Genomic DNA, 21362 nt, shown 5'->3' with positions numbered 1-21362 from the left:
CTAGGTCTAGCTGCATACAGAAAGTAATAGCAAGCATGTCCTGTTCTCCTTTCCCAAGTCATTAACTTCCTCCCTTAAGCATTTCATTTGCTAGGTGGCCTTAGCTTTGCTTTGCCATACCAGATTGTGAAACTAAGTATTAAACTTAGATGTAAAAGAAGGAATCTTTTTCTGATGTTAATCTAATAAAAAGAAAGAGATCAGCTACAAGTTGGAGTAGCTCAGTTGGTAGAGCATGAGGCTCTTAATCTTAGGGTCGTGGGTTTGAGCCCCATGTTGGGCAAAAGATTTCTGCACTGCAGAGGGTTGGACTAGATAATCCTCGGGGTCCCTTCCAACTCTACTATTCTATGATTCCAAGTTACAAAGCTGTTACAACTCAGAGAATAAGGGCCATTATAACTGCAAGAAAGGTTACTCTAAAATTAAATGCAACTTCGCAGTTTGATAGAAGACGTATATGATATGAGCTGAGTCATATTTCTATCATCTTTGATAAAGATGAAATTAACTGAAAATAGTTGTTTATATTTTAGCAATTATCATTTAATATCTCATTTACTGATGTCTAGGGCAAAAGTCTAGGGCTGTAGTAAGTTGCACTACAGACAAGCTTTATTTGCTTAGATAGACTAAAAGGTAAAAACTTTAGTATTTTAATTAGGGAGGCATTAATGAAATCCAGAAGCCCCAGATTCTCCCCCACATCCATTTTAGTCATTATGGTCCCCATGCTGTTAAGGGGGCTTCCCCCTGTAATTCAAACACTGCAAAATTTCCTACAAAAGCACACTGTCACATTGGCAGAAATCCTGTTTACTGTTATCCACAGTTAATTGCAAAGTCCTGCAATTCCATTCTGCTATGGCAACAGCTTTGGGTTCACGGTACAAGATCTCTAGTTCCTGTACTACTGGAGTCAAACACCGCCTTGGGATGCAAATGGTAGTAGTACTGTCCTGCTCTGGTATTTTGGGTATGCTGTACAAATGTATTATTTGGCACAGGACAGCGCCCCTGGTGGAACAGTGATACTAAAAATAATATTTACATTGCAGTTAAAATGGATGCACAAGTTGTTTCAAATGCTGATAAGAGAGTGGGGGAAATGGTTGGAAGGTCAGAAAGGTCTTTAGAGTGAGAATGGCCAGGTGCAAATCAGGCTTGCAGGATAGTTTCAGGCGTTCTGCAAGGCCCATTTGTCAAACTCATATCTGTTCCTTCTCAAATTAAATAACTGAGCAAGGGAAAGTTCATTTCCAAAGTGGCCTATATCTGTAGTGGCTAAGGGTATTTCAAAGAGAGAGAAATGCAACTTGAAAGTGAAACATGTCCTGTGGTATATTTTGACAACATCTCCCCTGATCCAAGTTTATGTATTCAGATGTAGCGTGTGAAACACCTCAGACTCCGGTTTCTCTTACAGCTGAGCTGCTTTTGGAAGATTTTTTTTTGAAAGAGGAACCAGGGATCCAAACTGACTCCTTACATTGAAAGAGATGCTGCCACATTTACATGTTATCAAGTGAGAACTGCACCAACCACCAAAGCTCAAAGTCCCCTGCAGTGTTCACCTTTTAATGGTGCTGAATTCTCAAAGAGGCATATTTCTTAGAATATTTTATTTCAGGGCTATATCCACAAATGGATTTACTAGGATAGTCCCCCTCTCCTAAACTCCAACTCTAATCACCCACAGTGCAACTGATTCTCCTTGCCTTTTCAACCTTCAGAATCCTATTTCACAGTAGTTTACCAATATTATGTGGCCTTTCCATTGCAACAGGTCAACTTCCAAGCATTGTGCAGTCAGTAGGTCCTTGTGGCTAATCTGCTGTGAGTGCTATTCAGAATAAAGGTGGCTTTCAGCCTTAGAATTTGTTTCAGCCTTTGAATTTGTTTGTGCCTTTGAATTTTAAGTCAGTTTGTAATCCATGCGGAAATTGAAGAAGAACAACTAAAGGAGAGACAATAGCAGCAGAATAAAATCCCCTGCCAGAATTCTTCTGGGCAGTTCCTTCACCACTGTCTCTTTCAAGAACAATGCAGTATTGTGCATGTCTACTGACTAGCAAGTCCTCACTCCCACCAGAGCATTGAGTCCCAATAGTGTCCCCTAGTTTTTAAGACTTAGCTGTCATTCCTAGTTAAACACCACCTATATTACAGCACCTCTCTTAACCTGTTTTTCTGAGGTTTTGTTAAGGGCTCCAAAAGCAGAGTCATTCATGCAGCATTTATTCTGCAGCATTTCCCCCACACTTGGGTATATTGGGTGGAGCACCAGCTCTGCCCTTACTCTGAAACCACAAACTGAGTTGTTTATATCTCTTGACATATTTAATCATAGAACAGGATGATTAAAAGAGCATGGGAAGCTAGCTTAAGTTACAAAAATGTTAAGGGTTGAAAGAACAATCAACGATGCAAAAATGTTAGCCAGCTTCTGTCCTAGATGCCATATGAAGCAAAATCAGTAGTGAGGACCGTAATTCACAAACTTTAGGTGTGTATTTTAGGAGTAAATAACACAGGAATCCTATACTAAATGATTTCCCATAATTTCTGTTGTCCATTCATTTCTCCCCTTAATTTTGCACATTACTTTAAGTTCATGGTCCTTACCTCTAAAGTTGTCTGCCCGTGTCCCCAAATACTCTTCCATGATTTCCCCTTTCTCCCATTTCTATTCTCTTGTTCAGAGCATCTACTATTATTAGTATTCTATGTCTACATAGTGCCATCAGGGTGCCCAGAGTTGTACAGAACTTAGAAGTAACCAAGTCCTTGCTCACCAGACCTGCTTGACAACACAAGGCTAGCACTGGTTTCCACTGCAGATGTGTTTTCTTTTGTTCTGCCCCACAAGATAGACTAATGATCCTGGGTACTGTAGTTTGCTAACGTGGCTGGGAATTGTAGGGGCAAGGCATGTCTTTTAAATGTGTGTTGGACATGTTCTAAAAGTATAGTGTGGATTTGCCTTCCATCCCTCCCTTTAAGTCTTTCCTCAAAGCTTATTTGGACTTTGCCCAAATTTATTCATTCTGAGCTCACTGTCTGCTACCATCTAACTCCCTTAACTTTACTATAAAACACAGATCCTTTTCTCTGAAATTGTGTTCATCTCATTTAGCGTAAAAAACCCACAGCTCAAGTGACCCCGTCAGTTCTGCGTGCTGTACAATGTCCAGCACACATTGTTGGTGGGTTACTAATAATAATCTAACCTTGAATAACACAAGCAACAGACTGGTGGCTGATTGCCCAAAAAACTATTTTTAAACCCAGACTTCAGTCTTGCTCATATTTAAAAGCAAAGTACTTATGCAGCTAGCAGATAAGAGCTGCCCACCATACGAGCAAATTAACTCCTGACATAAGCCCATGAAGTGGAGCAAGTTCAAAGCAGGATCCCCATAATTCTGAATCATACTCAGTGTTGGGTGTAGCCTGTGAGTAATTTGTTGCCTACTTCTGCTGCAAACTATTTGACTTTCCACTGTGATAACAAACAGTTCAGTCCCTAATGTCATTCAACCCTATTTAGAGGAAGGTCCTAGAAGAGGATAGATTCTAAAAACATTGTATTTTGAGGGGGGAAGGGGTCAGGATAAAAATTTCAGTGACTGCTTTTCCACCCTGCTTATATTATTCTTTCAGTAGACCTCCAGTGACCTCCCCCCATATGACTCAGTAGGATTAAACACTGTCACAAATCATAGGCTTCAACAAGGGGTCAACAAATCGTCATGTCTGAATCCTGTCCTAAAGTATTCCCTTGGAACAATAAAATGTAGATTCCAGGCTTGCTGTTGACAGAAGAAGCATAAGGGCAGATGCTCTTCTCCTTTGACAGGCCCACTGAGAGTTGCATTCTGACACATCATGTACAAGGCACATTAGAGTGGCTGGCATAATTCTTGTTCACCAAAGAATTGCTTCTTCTCAAGGTGCAGACAGACATATATTCTAAAATTGCCGTCATGTGCTCACTTTCCTGGGAGAAAGCCCCACTGAACTAAGTTGGACATACTTATGAGTAGGTGTGTATAGGATTGCACTACTAATAGGGTGGAGGTGCTTTGAATGCACAATTATCTGCCTCAGAAACATGCCTCATAATGCAGTGAATGTGGTGGCAAATGCACTTCCACCACACCCCAAGCACTCCCTACCACATCAGCTCCTTGTCAGTTTCACTCAAGAGTTTACAGTGTTTGACAATGAATACCTAAGTGCTGATTGCTTTAACAATGTTGTTCCATATTTCTCTAGTCCTAATTGATATGGTGAGGCACAATGCAAACAAAAGGAGCGGTGGCTATGAAAGACATACAGGCACCTGCACAGAAATGGGTCCAGACTATGTAGCATTTGATCACCTGCAATCCGACTTGCATACTCTTCATTCTGAAATAAGGCTTGGCCTAATTTGCAAAGTTATTCATAAACAGACTTTTAAAAGAGAACATATAGACATATAAATATTTTATGTAAAGTATGAGATGTTAAATAGAAATGTCTTGGCCTTTTATCTCTAAAGGTATACAGTGGTACCTCGGGTTAAGAACTTAATTCATTCCGGAGGTCCATTCTTAACCTGAAACTGTTCTTAACCTGAAGAATCTCCTTTAGCTAATGGGGCCTCCTGCTGCCACCGCGCCGCCATAGCGTGATTTCTGTTCTCATCCTGAAGCAAAGTTCTTAACCCAAGGTACTATTTCTGGGTTAGCGGAGTCTGTAACCTGAAGTGTCTGTAACCCGAGGTACCACTGTACATCCTTTGCACCCAAAAGGAAACTGTCTCAGACATGCATGGATGTAGTTCAATAATATCTTACCCCCTCAAAATGGGTATTTGTTGCCATTAGAAAGTAATGTTTGCCAAACTTTTGAATGAGCCATGCTTTTAACAAAAAGGATATTTGTTTGAGCATAAGAAATTTGACCACCATCTAATTCCTCTTTAGGACAGGTGGTGTTAAAAGATGCCCTGGACGTCAGTTAAAATAAGGGAATCCATATCCCATTTTAAACTTTTAGAATATACCTTTGTTTGACTGCAAACTAGTGAGCATGCATCTGAGTGCAACAGAATGTGCTTGTACCAAAATAAGCAGATCTGCCACACAGAGGTGTACCTAGGCTCCCTTGTGCCCCTGGCAATGAGCTGTGTTGGCACCCTTCCATCCCTTGCGCCCTTGCCAGAGGAACCTGTGCACTTTGCCCGGCTTCCTAGAGCAGCAGAGGAGCAACCCAGGAAGCGTGTGGATGGGCAAACAGGCTTCTTCTAGCCATTCTGAGCCACAGGCCTTTGGCATAAGCTGCCCTAACCAAGCCCTAGATACACCTCTGCTCCCACATACTGTTGGGATTTAAGGGTATATTATCCCTCTCAAGATTTCAATGTAAGTAACGCTTACCACTGTTTGGAACAATCAGTAGATGTGCCTGTGTAGGAAACAGAACTGTGAAGTTAATAATTTATGCAAGTTAAGTTCTTCTGCAGAACCTTACATGAAGTTTTGCTGTAGTTTGAGCCTTTTTATGACTGCTATTCTCAATAAAGGCCAAGTAGCAAATTCTCCTAGTGTCTCTCAGGGTCCATAGAAAAAGTGGCTCTAGTTAACTACTACTCAACTACTGCAAAAAGATTTCTAGTTTACATAATCGAAAGGTATTGATACTGTATGCAATGACAAATAAATACAATGGTCCCAATCCATCTATAGCTAGTTGTGTAACTAACAGTGCAATCCTATGTATATTTACTCAGAAGTCTCAGTGTTTTCAGTTACCATATTTTTCTCTCTATAAGACGCACCAGACCACAAGACGCACCTAGTTTTTGGAGGAGGAAAACAAGAAAAAAAATATTCTGAATCTCAGAAGCCAGAACAGCAAGAGGGATCGCTGCGCAGTGAAAGCAGCAATCCCTCTTTCTGTTCTGGCTTCTGGGATAGCTGCGCAGCCTGCATTTGCTCCATAAGACGCACACAAATTTCCCCTTATTTTTCAGGGGGGAAAAAGTGAGTCTTATAGAGCAAAAAATACGGTAACTTGTCCCATTGGCTTCAATGGAATTTGGTTACAGCTAACTTTAGATGAATTAGGACAGGACCTCATTGCAGCCTATTCATCAGTTGTATTGCCAAAGTGGGGGAAACCCAGCTAAAAGTAAGTTTATATTTCAGTATTAAATGGTCCCCGTTCTTTTTTTACACAGCTTAATTACAGGAAGGATTTCTACCACCTACAGTTGTTGCATTTACTTTCTACATGGCAGCATCAGCTGTGCACTCTCAATTAATGCCACCTTCCCCTGCAAGAAACAGCGGAACAAAGTGCCTTTAATATGATTTAGTAGCCAAATGATTCCTGACATTAGTCAATATGCCTTGTCCCTCCCCTGTGGCTGTTATGGCACTTTCAGATGCCTGCTTCCCCGCACCCCCCACCCCGAGATCATAGTGCTTTTGAGAGTGCCTATCACACTGATATGCTAAACATCTACAAGCCAGATGTAAAATTTATTCCCATTTCAAACATACTAGCAGGATCTGCAGAGGAGAAAAACAACCATCACATAACACACACACAAAAAGCCCTGCAACACCTTTATGATACTTCCTGCTTTTCTGTAAGGTTTATTTATTTAACAACATGTTTTAATCCAAAAAAGGTATCCAAGGTGGTTAACAAATCAATAAAAGTTAAAAGGAATTTTAAAAAATCAGCATATTAACATCTTCATTTATATAGGGGCAGTGGTTAAAACTTTCAAAACTTTGAAATGAAACAGTAGAATAGCCTGGTAAGGGCCTTGGTATAACCAAGTTTCTATTGGTCTCCTTAGAGACAAAGCCTAGCAGACTTCAGTTGGCAGAGCATTCTATAGGGTAGGTGCCACTACAGAAAATACTCTTTCCCTGGTAGCTGCCCACTGGGCTTCACAGGGTTGAAGGCTCTGAAGTAGAGCCTCTGTTGATGAGCAGAGCATGCAGGGAAGAATGCACAGAAGAAGCCAGTCCTTAAAATACTCAGATCTCATGCCATTTGGGGCTTTAAAGGTTAACACCAGCACCTTCAATTCAGCATGGAAACAAACTGTATCTTACTTTTCTCCACTGCGAAACAAGAATAATGTCAAATAGACTTTCAGATAAAAACACCACTGTGTTTTTGTTAGACTCTACTACCATTCCTATCACACAACTGAGCATGGAGAACAAGGTTTCCTGGAAAAACCTAGTCTATATACCTACTGCCCCTGAGACCAGCTGGAGATAACACATATATTGGAATATTTCAGGGCACAGGGGAATCTTGGATGTTAACTAGCTGCTGAGGTCACACCAGTTAATGTTCAATTCAAACAGCTGTGCATTTTATCTACTGAATTTTTTATTAAACTCTCTCTCTCTCCCCTCTCTCTCACACGACAGCAAGACCTAACTAAAGCATTTAGCATAAATAAATCAGCAGCCCTTACTGATTTTAAGACAGAATAATCCTGAGAGTGACTGTAACTCAAAGCAACCAAAGATTTATTATTTCCATATCTAGCGGTAGTACTGTCCATACACAATGCTAGATGAACTATGCAAAGCTGGGGTGGGGGGAGTCAGCGGCGTAGCGTGAGTTGTCAGCACCCGGAGCAACGCAAGTAATTTGCGCCCCCTAACCCGGGGCAAGGCAAGTAATTTGCGCCCCCCCAACCCCTAACCTGCGAGTTTCCGCTGGCGCTGCCGCGCAAACAACGCTGCTTGCCCGGAGGAGGATGGAGGCAGAAGCAGCCGCCGCCTGTGCCTGGGCCGAGGGGATGGCGGCGGCGGCAGGGTGCAGAGGCTGCCCGTGCCCGGCCAGGTGTCGGTGGCGGCGTCGGCGCTGCTGCAGCGGCTGCTCCTCCTGCGAGCAGTGAGCGGAGCGCAGCCACAGCGACGGCGGGGGGCGCGCGCGCTAGGGCGCAAGGCTGGCGGCGGTGGCGGCGGGGAGCCCGGCGGAGGAAGGAACTTGTCCCTTCCCTCTGGACTCGCGCCCCCCCCAGATGTTGCGCCCGGTGCGGTCGGCACCCCTGGCACCCCCCACGCTACGCCACTGGGGGGAGTGAATAGCTAGCACTGAAATATTATTTTTGTAGCTATTCTGCTTATTTGTACAACATCCATAATTTGTACAGGGCTTGGTTTGTTAAGGAGATCCCTGAACAGATCAGGCCAAGTTTGCTTTTTTTTTAAGTGAAGTGAGAAACTGAATCTTTCCTGCCTCCAGATCGTATCTAACCTTTTAGACATCCTTGATGAATGTAGCTGTTCTTCAAGATGAGCATGTCTTAAAATAGATAACTAATGAGCAAATCCCTATGCCCAATGAAATTAAATACCCTCTTCCCTACATACACACAGGGTTCACAGCTTGCCAGAGTTATTTGTGTGTGCATGAATCCCTTTGCCCACCCACAGAAAGAGGCCAAATGGTTTAAGCTGCACCACTCTCTCTATGGCATTGATTTGCAAACTTTGAAGTGGTCCCCCATAGGGTGTGTGCGCAATACACCTGTGTGCGTGGCATGCATGCGTGCATATTGAAGTTTGAGGGGAGGATAGAAACCTGCACCAAAGCAGGGGCAGGAACACATCCCCCCCCCCCGCTACAGTGATCTAGCATTACAGACATCAAAATGCCAAGCATGAGTGCCTCAGAGAACTTTTCATTCCAGCCTCCTTCCCCAGCTTTAGGAGGGAGTCTGAGGGCCAAAGTTTAAACAAACATCCTCCGCCTGGAAGTTTTTACTTTGTAGAAAAAGCAGTGATGGCCCCCAGATCCAGAACATGCACCTGATCAGGGTCAGAGTCCAAGACCAGTTTTCTGCTGAAAAAGGCCGCCTGCCTGCCTGCTATTTGGCCCCAAGTGTACTCATTTCAGAGAGTACACTCTGAAAATTGAGCAGAAAATTGGTGTTGGGCCATGATCCAAATCAAGAGCACATTGTGGTCCCTCCCAGTTCTATGATTCTATGGGGCATCTAAAGCTGCCCCCCCCACTATAGAAGTGACAAAATTAAGTAAGCTTGCTCGTTTAAACACACAACCAATGTCACACACAGTTCCAATACAGCATTGGCTTAGGGCCCCTGCCCATAGATCTCTGGGCACACAGCAATGCTTACATACAGCTGTGTGTATGTAGGAGGGCCCTGTGTGTTGCCAAAAGATTGGCTAGGACTGGGGTAGGAAAGTCAGCTAAATTTTGATGGAGCTTGAGTTTAAAAAGTTTGAAAGTAACTATGTGTTAAAACGTAGAATGCCCTCAATAGCTAACATTTCAGTTGACCGTCTGGCAAGTTTAAGACCAGTGCTTCAACTACTTCAATTCCTACACCAAGCAATCCAGCCCCTCCCAACAAGGAAACACCTTTTTCCAAGGGAACAGGTAGGGTTGCTGCCATCTAGAAAGTATTTGCACACTTGCCTATCCAGTGTGCTTGCCAATGTTTGGGAAGCAGGTGTTTACTATGTCTACTCTGGAGCCTCAATTTCGTTTTTAGGCAGCTTACTCACAGCTCACAGTCTGTCTCCTGGCAGCTTTTCTCCCTTCCTTCAGGGATGCCGTGTTAGGAATGCAGCCTTAGATGATTCAAGCGGTGGTGCCATTTCTCCTGCTATTGAGGCCACCTCCCAGCTCACTAGTCCACCTTGTGCTCCTCCACTGAAACCTGCCAAGCAAAGCCCCTGACCTGTCAAAACTTCACGGAGCTCCGCCCACTAGCCCATCCTGCCTCTGCCCATTGGCCCGTTTTTTTAAACCTCAAGTTGGCAACCCAAGGCGCGGGGGGGTGGAGTGCCGCGGGTTTCATCCCCAGCCCTGGCAGCTTTGTTTTGAGAGGCTCCTCCTGGGGCTGGCAGCGACTTCCCTCCTCGGCAAACAGGGCTTCTTTGTACCTCGGCTGCCTCTTGCCAATCTCCTGGCGCTTCGTGGCGAGAGCCTCCCTCTCCGCTTCCTCTCCTTCCCACGCAGACCAAAAACAACTCCTCTCTCCCTTCCTCCCGAGCTTCACTTCAGCCGCGCAATGACGCCCCTGCCCACCGCGGAAAGCGCGCGCCTCGGCTCCTTTCGCCGGCTCTGTGGAAAGCCCCTCAGAGCGCCGCTCGTCGCTCCTGCCAGCGTGGCAGCCCCGAGTTCCCCCCTCGCCCTGGCAGCCCGGGCAAGAGCGAGTCCCGTTCCCTCGCACCAGGCAGACGTCGAACCCAACCTGGAGCCAGCCGGCCAGCTACCTACCGGCGGGCTGCTCTGCGGGCAACTAAGTCTGAGGCGCGCGCTGAGGTGAGGGGAGAGAAGCGCCGTCGCCACCTTCTTCTCCTCACGCGGCACGTCACTCACCTGCTACTGCCGGGCTGGGCCGCCGCTGCCGCCAAACGCGCCGCTCTCCTCCTTTGACAGCTGCCTTTTGTTTTCCCCACCCTCCTCGGTCTCCGCTTCGGCTGCCGCTCCACCCCGAGAGCCACGTGAATCAAGCCGGGCGGGCGAGGCGGGCTACTCCGGGGAGGGGCGGTCCTGGCGCGCCGCGAGGGAGCGGCGGGCGAAAAAGGGAAGAGGGACTGGAGCCAACGGCGAGAGCCCAGCCCAGAGGCGGAGTGCGTCACGCGCCTGTGTGGGGCTGCCGGCGGAGGCGGGAGAGCGCTCTCTGTCACGCCGGCGACCAACGCCGCGCGCCTTCCTTATCTTCCTGCTTGCTCAGACATCGCCTCGGTGAGCTCAGGTCACCTCCAGTAACAGCAGCATCCACAGCCCTGCTGCAGCGGCAGCAGCACAAAGGAGCACTTCCTGTGTCACTCTGCTCCTTAGGAGATGCTTTGCCTTTCAGCAGCTGCGAAATGGGAACTTTCAAGTCGGCACGTGCAGATATCTGGAGGTCCCTTGCCTATGCAGAGGATGCAACCTGATAATCTGGTGTCACAGAAACGGGGAACCTGTGGCCGGCTGCAGGTGTTATTGGACTCCAGCTCCCTTGGCCGAGGGCACTGCTGGTTGCCAAACTTAATGTACTGCTATCAGAAGATTGCACACATAACCAGCCCTGCCATCTGTTAAACTGGACAAGGAGTAAACATGGACGGGGGGGGGGGCAAGGTGGTAGTGAGGTCAGTGCAGGCACAGTGGCAGAGCCAGTCCAGTGCTTTTGCCACATGCCCACGCTGTGCCACTCTTCCTGCCACCTTGCCTCTTCCCCTCTCAGTTACTGGCAGCAACGTCAACATTGGGAAGCAGGGGGAGCCATGTTGCCCCACTCTGCACCTCTGGCTGCTACTGTGACTAGTTCATTAAAGGACAATGAATCAACACATGTATTTCTTGTCTAATTTTCTGGGAGTCTCTTTTTGCAAATCCTGATGGAAAAGAGGAAATTTGCCATCAGTGTAAGACTTAAACTGTACCGTCACTGTGGCCACTTCAGCATGTGGCAGCTGTAGGTAGCACTGAGCTATTTCAGCCTGTGGAAAAACTGGTCATACTGCATATATGCCTCCATCCACAGGATTCAGTTTCTGGTGCTGCTTTTTTTTTGGGGGGGGGGTTGCAACTAGCACGACAAAAGCCAACCACAGTGTGCACTACCGAAAGATCACAAACATAATTGGTTTACCAGCTGCTAAAAGTGATTGGGAGCAAACATGGGCAAGACTCTTACCATGACCATGAGTACCAAAAGACAAAGTCACAGGAACCTGTGAGACAATAATGGCTATAGCTTGGAGAATACATGTTTGTATTTTGTATTCAATCCGCATATACCCATGTGCGTACATATGTAATAATATTGAAAAAACATTTCATTTCATTGTCTCTTGAGTTCCTGTCACTCTGTCAATGGGTACTTACTTATAATTGCCAACTCCCTCATCTGTTTTTTGCATCCTGTGTGATGGCCATCATGTCCTCTCATGATTGTGGGACTAGTTTCTGTCACAAAATGTAGGTACTGCTTGACTGTAAAACAACAACCCTTAAATAATACTTCATTACAATTTAACAAACTAAAGCTGCAGTCCTCGATAGAGGATATATTGAATTGCCAACTATTATTTACTGGTTTCATATGTTATTATTTATAATTCTTATTTATAATCTTGTAACCTACTTCCCCCTTATTATCTGTCAGTTAGACACGCTTCTGATTTAATCTCATTTCTGTTTGTTCATGTTTTACCATCTCTTTATCATGCTTCAGAACCTGTCAATGTTGCAATTATTTTACAAGTTATATTAAAATGCAGTTTGGAATTTCTCTTGTTTGGTCAGGTGAATGGAAATCCAGTGCTGACAGAGGATAGAAGTGCAATGTTGTGTCTTTACTAATGAATATCTGGGGTGGCGTTTAGCAGGCAACATACTGCTGGCTTTGTTCAGAATAATTGGGTCTGGTAAGGTTAAAGATCCCATCACCACTGCAAAGGCCAGTCTGACTGAGCTGTCTCCACTTGCCTGGAGCTCCAGGGCATCTGATCTCTAAGCTGGCCGGCAAGGTCAAAGCAACTTGGTCAGAAAAACAACAAAAGCCAGTCTGACTGAACTGCTGCTGCTGCTATTCAACCCATGAGGAGCATCTGATAATATAGACTGCAATGCAGTGCTTTTTTAAAGAAAAAAGGGTGCTGGTATTCACCATGAAGTTGTTACAGTAAGTGCCACACTTTTAACGTTTGGGGAAAAAAAGGTGTTGGCACTCTGTACCCTTGAGTACTCCCAGAAAAAAGTACCGGTACTACTGCAATGGTTTGTGTGTGAGAGATGTGCATTTATAGGTACACTTTACTAAATTCATTTTTGTAGACATTCCTTGTATAGAAAACTGCATTGCAAAATTCAGGGAAATGTGTATTTTGAAGGATAACTGTGTTGTGGTTTATCAACTGTTTTAGAAAGTGTAGGTTTAGTAGGTTTGTCTTTAAATGTGAACTGACTCAGATTACTCCTCCATCCCTGTTTATGGTATAAGGCTCAACTGGGGATAGGAACAGGGTTACAGAAAATTCTGTGTCCTGACAGCAAGATTCCCATTTGGTTTCCTCCCCTAATGAAATGAAATAGGACAAATAAACAGGAATAATAAATATAGAATAAACAGGAAAAGTGGATACAGTAGTATGTTTTATTTGCCTTTTAAAAAATGCATGTAGCTCTTTTTAAAAAGGAGTTTTACTCTTCATGAGCTTGAAAAATATGCAGATATTAACAGCACATAGCTTATGGCACACCATGTATATAATAATGCCACTATGATAATGGATTGCTAAATATTCCCTCATATTTTATATAAGTGAATACCCAGGTTCAGAAATGAGCTACTTCCTCTAGCATGGGTATGATTTAATGTCAAGCATCAGGTAAGTTTTCCAAAATAGCAAAAGGCAGATGACACATGCCTGAACAAAGATAAAAAACCTTTCAGTCCTCTAAGCTGTTAGTTCCCATAATAATAAGCATGAATATTAATATAATGTCAGCAGCATATGAAGTAGCTAACACTTGCAGCATTGTTCATGCTTTCTCATGCATGTAGTATAATGTTCCAAGTTTTTTGTTTTTTGTTTAAAAAAAGCTGGTCTCTGTGGTTAGAGCTGTTTTTCTGCTAAGTTGGTCAAAGCCTCAATCTCCATCATTAATGTTGCTAGCACCATGCTTACAAGTGCAAGGATAGTAAGCTGAAAAGCTGGATGGAAGCATAGCAATGAAATACATCGTTTGGTGGTTTCATCTCAATTCCTTTAATAATTGCCTGGAGGAATATGGATTTAATGCTTGTCAATCAAATACACAAGCTCCTTGGATCTAGGGTGACAACTGCAACATTTTCCTTCACTCATGCTCTGTTCTTTGCATATTCTATCAACATTGAGAAAGATAACTAGTTGGCTGCTCCAAATATTTGAAAATAGCTATTAGGTAGATGGTTCCAACGCAGCACCTGAAAAAGGGACTATTTTGCTTTCCACTGAACTCAGAAGTCACTTTCAAAAAATGGGATTGCTCACTCACATTAAGTTCTCTGCTGCCATTCAGCAGATTGTTCTGAGACTGCAGTGCAGCTGAGTAGTTTTAGACCCTGTGCGAAGTGGTCTTAAGGGGAGGGGGCTCACGCTAATCTACCCCTGCTGTGTTTGGGCAGCTTTCTGCTCACTTTGCGGTGTGAGGCCTTGGACCTCTGCCCCAAAGTCTTGCACTCATGGCACCACTGCCTGAGAACTCCCTAAATCAGTACTGAGAGAACCAGAAGATGAGAAATTAATTGGGGGGGACGACGACACATAATTATAAGTGGAATACAAAAATACTATCCTGAAAGCCCTGCATGGTTACCAAGCTTGCAGTTTTGTTAATTAGAGCTTTTGTCTGCTTCCGTTAGCTTAAAAATGGGGAAACTTTTATTTCCTGTTGAAAATCTTGAGAGTAATTTTTTTAGGGGCCACATGCCAACAGTGTGGGAGGCCAGAGTTAAAAGCAGGCAGAGCTACTCTTCTTTCTCTCTGCCATCCCCTTTTATCTCTCCCTCCCACCCTTATCCAACAGACTACAGAGGGAAGAACAGATCACTCATCAGAGCTCTCCTCACACTACCATCTCCATCTGCTTTTGTTCTTCCCCTCTTCCATGCTCCTTCTCTCTCTCCCTCTCCCCCTTTCGGTATTCCCACATTCCCCGAGTTTAGGCCAGCCTTTACAGGGTACCAAGGACCAAGCCCTTACTGTGGTAGGCTTGCCAATAGAGGTTTGGCAGGAGCCGTACTTGCTAGTTTTTAGGTATGTCCTGAAAACGGTATTATTTAGACAAGCTTTTCAAACTTGAGATACTTTGGCAGCAAGCTCTTACTGATTTGTTTGTTTTTTTATAACTGTAATACTGTGTTTCTAGTCTGTATACTGCCTTGTGATGTTTTGTGTGAATACTAAAACCCCCCAGATAAATCTATAAATGAAGTGGCTGAGAACCTACTGTAGGGCTGCAGGATTCCCATGTGCACTCTGCATAAAGAAACTTGGCCCTGCAGAGGTTGTTGAATTCCAACTCCAATCAGCCCCAGTCAGCATATTCGACAATCAGGGATGATGGAACTTGTAGTACAACAACATATGGAGGGCTACAGGTCTCTCAAACCTATGTTAAGAGAATGAGTTATTAGCTGCAAAGTCCCCAGTGCATTTTTCACTTCAGCCATAAATATGACGCCACCTGTGACACAGGTATAATAATACAGGTATTATACAAATACAGTAGTATTATTAGTTATAATAATGCTCCCTATCTTACTTTGGGGGTTGGTTGTGTGGGCATGTGTGTTTCTGCAATTATTAATGAGAGAGTGTACCTGAAGTACAGCTACTCTTAACTCCTTGGAAAATCACTCTGTAAATAATGTTATGCTTAATGGGAAAGTTTTTGAAGAGGAAAATACAATATTAATGCAAATTGCAACACATTTCTCTATCTATAGTGATAATTTCCCCCATGTCCCCAGTACAGCTAGTTAGCCATACTTTTTTCTCCTTTGCTATGGAAGACTCAGGGAACAAAGATTTTTAGTTAACCCATTATACTTTTAATTCATCACAATTAAGAACTTTAAATCCCAGACACATCTTTTAAATCTGCAGAAATATCTTGGAGTCGGACAAGGACCTAGAGGGTGAGGAAAGAAGGGCCCTGCAGACAGCAGCAAACACCTCCATGTGATTTAAATGAAGTGTAGCAAAAATTACTCTAATTCCAGTGTGATGGGTCAGCAGAACATGTCTAAGTTTCTTTTACCCATTTCTGTTCTTGTTTAAAGAAAAAGAAGGCTGAATGCATTTAGGAGGAACAGTGGTGCTTTTCAATGGTAATAGCTTGCAAGTGATTTAACATATTCCATTGTAATAAACAGAACACTTCTTTTTAAAACGGGACTTCGGGGTGGGGAGGGTTAAATGGTCTTTCCTTTGGGGCTTTGCAATAATTTGCTCAAAGCAGGTCTGTTGAATTCTGGAAGAGGGAGTCTGAGCATACTTGAAATCTTCAACAATCTGCTTCCTGTTTGTATGTTATAATAGCAGTTACTCATGGTGTGATTATTGATGGGCTATGCTTTCAAATGCACTGAATGTGTTAGTGAAAAAGACCCACATTTGAAAAATATACTATTATATACACAAGCTGCTCTGCACTTCTTTGTTAATCAATAACCAACCTGATTCTGCCTGGTACTAATTCATTGAAAAGTGTGTTTCAAACATTCCATAGGTTTTTTAAAAAGTGTTTCTTTAAAAAGAATACGACATCAAAGTTGCTGGGAGATTCTGTCTGAGTCTTTCTTACTGCACACCCCCTCTATTCCTGGTGCTCCATCATGTATATGTTAAAATTAAATCAAAGTGCAAGGCATTTAAAGAGCAATCCTGTACTTGCATTACAGTGGAGAGGGTAGGTGGGGGATACAACACAGATAAGCCACCGTATTCAGTCTATGTGCTCAGCCCACAAGGGAGTGGAACAGCCAAAAAATACAAAAAAGGTGTACAAATAAGAGACATGCCCACAGCATCCTTGGAACATGCTACCACTGCCCACACTATGCTGGTGTTGCTGTGCACACAGAGGCAGCCAATGAGCTCATTGTTCATTGAACACATGGCCCCAGTACACCCTCTCCTTCAGCACATGCAACTGTGCCAAAGCACACACTCCAGGCATCAACCCCAGTACTACAGCCAGCAGCCACTCTGCTACTGTCACTCCCCAGGCATCCCTCCAGGCAGACACTTGAATCCCTTTATGCTCCTTACCTGCATGGTATAACATGGGATAAAAGGCAAACTTAAAAAAATAGCCTGTTATTTATATGGAAAAGTTATACAACAGTACAAAAGGCATAAATAACAAAAACAGGTAAAAGAAAAGTTAAAACTCTGGAGTTTTGGGGTATATTAACAGTGCATTAGCACTGGGTATCATGTTACTGGGGATGCGGGTTAAACCACAGAGCCTAGGACTTGCCAATCAGAAGGTCGACAGTTCGAATCCCCGCGACGGGGTGAGCTCCCATTGTTTGGTCCCAGCTCCTGCCAACCTAGCAGTTCGAAAGCACACCATTGTAAGTAGATAAATAGGTAACACTCCGGCGGGAAGGTAAACGGCATTTCCGTGCGCTGCTCTGGTTCGTCAGAAGCGGCTTAGTCATGCTGGCCACATGACCCTGAAGCTGTATGCCGGCTCCCTCGGCCAATAAAGCGAGATGAGTGCCGCAACCCCAGAGTCGGTCACTACTGGACCTAATGGTCAGGGGTCCCTTTACCTTTAATAATAATAATGATAATAATAATAAAATAATAATAATAATAATAATAATAATAATAATAATAATAATAATAAATTTCATTTATATCCTGCCCTCCCCAGCCGAAGCCGGGCTCAGGGCAGCTAACAACAATAACCTATCATGTTACCGAGGGCAATTTGTAAATCATACGTTTTGTGAAGCGTTATTGTTAAAGTGTATATACAGTCAAACCTCAGCTCCCGAATGGCTCAATTTTCGAACAATTTGGCTCCCAAACACCAAAAACCCAGAAGTAAAAGTTCCAGTTCTTGAATGTTTTTTTGGCAGCCCAACATCCGACGCAGCTTCCGCTGAGTGCAGGAAGCTCCTGCAACCAATCGGAAGCTGTGATTCGGTTGTCAAACGTTTTGGAAGCTGAACAAACTTCTGGAACATATTACATCTGACAACCCAGGTTTGACTGTACTTAAATAGGTTCAGTCCTCTGAAGTTAGGAGTTAGGAGGCCTAAACTATATCAAGAGCAACTTGTGTGATATGCACAAAATCAGCAAGGGAAAGCAGCAATGATTTTATCTCTATTTACTCATTACTATTTACTCATTTTAAAGGCTGGTAGCCTACCCTTGAGTGGGGTAGGGCATAAAATAAACAACAGCAGATAGGTAAACATGTAGTTAAATCTAATAATATAATAAAGGCATAAGATCATAAACTAATTTACAGTTTACTTCAAATAAACCATTTTGAATTGTTCTATGCAGCAAACCACACTGGATTCATCTTTTAAAAATGCCCTTTAAAATCTGCTTTATCAATTCTCAAGTTATTCCTTGGTTAAGCTTTCTAATTATTATAACCTTCCCTGGTGCCTGCTGAACTGCAGATTGAAAATGAAGAGAAACATGGATCAAATAAAGGAACCCATTTCCTAAACCAAACTGGAAAAAACATCTGTTACTGCTGGGGGGGATGGGAGGAAATGGAGGAAAACTGTACAGAATTGCCTCATTAAACAGTAACCTCTTTGTGGGTGCATCACATGTAACAAATGGAGCTGTTCAAAGCTCCGGTATAAAGACAAATTAAAAAACAACAACACAAATCAGTGCTTGTCAATTTTTTTGTTTACTATCAGGAAGAGGAGAGGAAACAATATATTGTTTAAAACATAAAATAGATTTTATTTCACTTTATCAAGACTTTGAGACTTTTCTTGCAAATATTACAGTTGCACACCTCTATAGCTTCTCATCTTTGGAATGTTGGGCTTAGGAGCAGTGGCGGAGCTTCATGCTCTGGCACTGGGGGGGTGGAGAGCAGGCGGGGGTGGGGCTGGCGTGCGTCCTGGGGGCGTGGTGCACCGTCCGCAAGGGTGTGGCATGCGTCCTGGGGACGTGACGCATTGTCTGCGGGGGCGTAGCGCCCAGCGTGGGCAGGAGGGCAGCTGCAATGGCACCCCACCAGGACCGCGACGGGGTGAGCTCCTGTTGCTCGGTCCCTGCTCCTGCCCACCTAGCAGTTCGAAAGCACACCAAAGTGCAAGTAGATAAATAGGTACCGCTCCGACAGGAAGGTAAACGGTGTTTCCGTGTGCTGCTCTGGTTCGCCAGAAGCGGCTTAGTCATGCTGGCCACATGACCCGGAAGCTGTACACCAGCTCCCTTGGCCAATAAAGCGAGATGAGTGTTGCAACCCCAGAGTCGGCCACGACTGGACCTAATGGTCAGGGATCGCTTTACCTTTACCTAGCATAGTCTATAAACCTCTCCCTGGAATTTATAGCAAGGCTGCCATACAAATATTTAAAAAAATATATTAAAAAATAAAAATGCATTTGGGAATAAATGAACATGTCAAGTTCCAGTCCAGCTAACATTAGTCATTTCTAAATCCTGTTGTAACCAATGGCACCAGTCTGTCACAAATCCCATTCCTTTCCATTGACCTTGAGGCCAAACTGTATGCAATGCTGTTCATGTAGTTGCGAGTTCTGTGAAACTAATTTGAAAGTCCATCCCTTTCTCTCCTCCACTCCTCCCATTTGCATCAGGATAGTGGTAGAAGAGCTTTAATCCTTTGTGTGTCACTGAGGTACCAAAACAGATTGGGAATCCTAGTTTCAACTGGATGGGAAAGGAGCTCTCATTAGAGCAAATTGCAGTCATTACTAGCTAAGGTGGATTGAAACTTGTGTGTTTACATCATCATAATTATTTGAAGCAGCACCCAAATTTATTGTATGCAGATTATGTAGAAACCTGTTTTATTACCAGACCAGCAAAATGCCTGTCATTATATTTGCAAGGATCCCCAGGAAAGGTGCCAGACATCATACAATCAGGAAAGCAATGCCTTCCCTTATGGAGATCTTCTCTATTGAGGCTAGCCAGCTATAAGAACTCAGGTAAATAGAAGTAGAGCAGAATCATTAAATTTGTTTATTCAGCTGATTCAGCAGAATCTGCACAGGGTAAACAATACTTCCATCACTTGTTTACTGCGACTGGGGACATATCTCACCATTTTTTGCATGTTGGCGATTAGATAGTTTCACATTCCAAGTTCTTTCTCAGTTAAGCACACCAATAAGAAAGGGAATATTGCATGCCTGAATTTCAGTGTAAGCATACAAATTAGCATGGCTGGCTTGATAACATTTACTTGGAAGTAAGTCCCTTTCATTTATTTATACAGAGTTTTGTGAGTCATCTTTCTATAAAGTATTAAATACCTTCCTATATAAAATGTAAATAACCAATGAACTATTGAGTTTTAGCATGAAAAACAATCACTTTTGAGTTAGATCCAGACCAAGTGAGTTGAACCAGGTGGTCTAATTGAAATCAATGGACAAGTGAATTATTGCTTAAATCCTACTGATTTCAATGGGAACAATGTTCAAGTTTCCTTACACTTGATCCAACCCAATGTCATTTTAATTTCATATTCCAGGAAACCAAATTATTGATGCCATACTGCAAAGTTGTTGTTGTTGTTGTTGTTGTTGTTGTTGTTGTTGTTGTTGTTGTTGTTGTTGTTGAAACCTAGCTCTTATTCCAGGCCATAAGCAGCTTCCCCCCCCCCGTTTCTTCTTCAAGGACTGCAGAGGGAATGTCCAAACAGCACAGTCCCCTTGAGTGTTAATTATTCTGTTTTCCAAACCCAGTGAGGGTTCTCCAGTCAGCACAGAAGTTTTGGGATATGTGATCATTTGTTTGGTCTTTGAAAGGAAATAAGACAGTGTAAAGATTTAACCACCCCCACAGACACTTTAAAATTACAGTGCATACAAAATGAAACATTTTACCTTTGATGTTCTAAAATTGAAGAAAACTCTCCAGGTTCTAAAGAGCATTGCTCAGAACCGCTGCCTTGGAAACAGGGCCAGATTTGGGGCTTGATGCCTTTGGGGCCTGTCTTGGTTCTGCCCTGGGGGATAGAATTACCTGTGCTGGCAGTGGCTGCTGCTTTCTTTCAAAGCACACCTGATACCTTGGCCTTCCCTTTTCTTTTCTTCAGCCCCACATACCCATGTGGCTTTCAGCCAAAAAGGAATCCATGTGTTACATGGCTTGAATGATTATCCCAATTAACTAAAATTGCTTCCAATCTGTGTACTACTCCTTGAACTGCTTTGTTCCCACAAAAGAGAATCTGGTGTTTCCAAGCTGTTCCTGATGGCAAACCTAATTTAGCCATAATATAATTTTCTTTGCTTCTGCCTATTTGGTTAATTAACAACGCAGTCTTATATATGTCGTTTGGAAGTAAGTCCCATTGTTTTCAGTGTTGCTTGCTCCCAGTCTAGAATTGTAGCCTTAATAACATGCAGTTATTAAAAACATAGCAGCCTTGGCAAGAGGGAAAGGGATGAGGGAGATAGCAATTCAAAGAAAACTCATCTCTTATTGGAATTATAACTACCAGCACACCACTTCTCTGAAAGTGTATTCATAACCAATCAAGACAAAATAACATCCATGCTGTTCCCTGCAGTATTTCTCTGTCATGATGCCCAAACTGTGGAACTCCTTGCCCCTGGAGTT

The 21362-nt window shown here is 43.4% G+C and overlaps 1 protein-coding gene across 3 annotated transcripts in view; it reads right to left on the bottom strand.

The window, feature by feature from the left end:
- Window positions 1-10461, bottom strand: part of MAPRE2 (microtubule associated protein RP/EB family member 2) — a 99564-nt gene extending 89103 nt beyond the window's left edge. Inside the window, exon 1 of one of the 3 annotated variants that reach the window (XM_081205890.1) lies at window positions 10384-10461. The gene's annotated coding sequence lies outside the window, so the exon portion shown is untranslated. Of the gene's footprint in view, window positions 1-9563; window positions 9640-10281; window positions 10301-10383 lie in introns of those variants that run through there. The other 2 variants (XM_081205892.1, XM_081205891.1) reach the window with 2 other exon arrangements.
- Window positions 10462-21362: the final 10901 nt, after the last annotated feature.

The sequence above is a fragment of the Podarcis bocagei genome, assembly GCF_964188305.1.
Source record: "Podarcis bocagei genome assembly, chromosome: 8".
Classification (NCBI taxonomy): Eukaryota; Metazoa; Chordata; class Lepidosauria; order Squamata; family Lacertidae; genus Podarcis; species Podarcis bocagei.
This window is presented reverse-complemented; position numbering and strand designations above follow the sequence as displayed.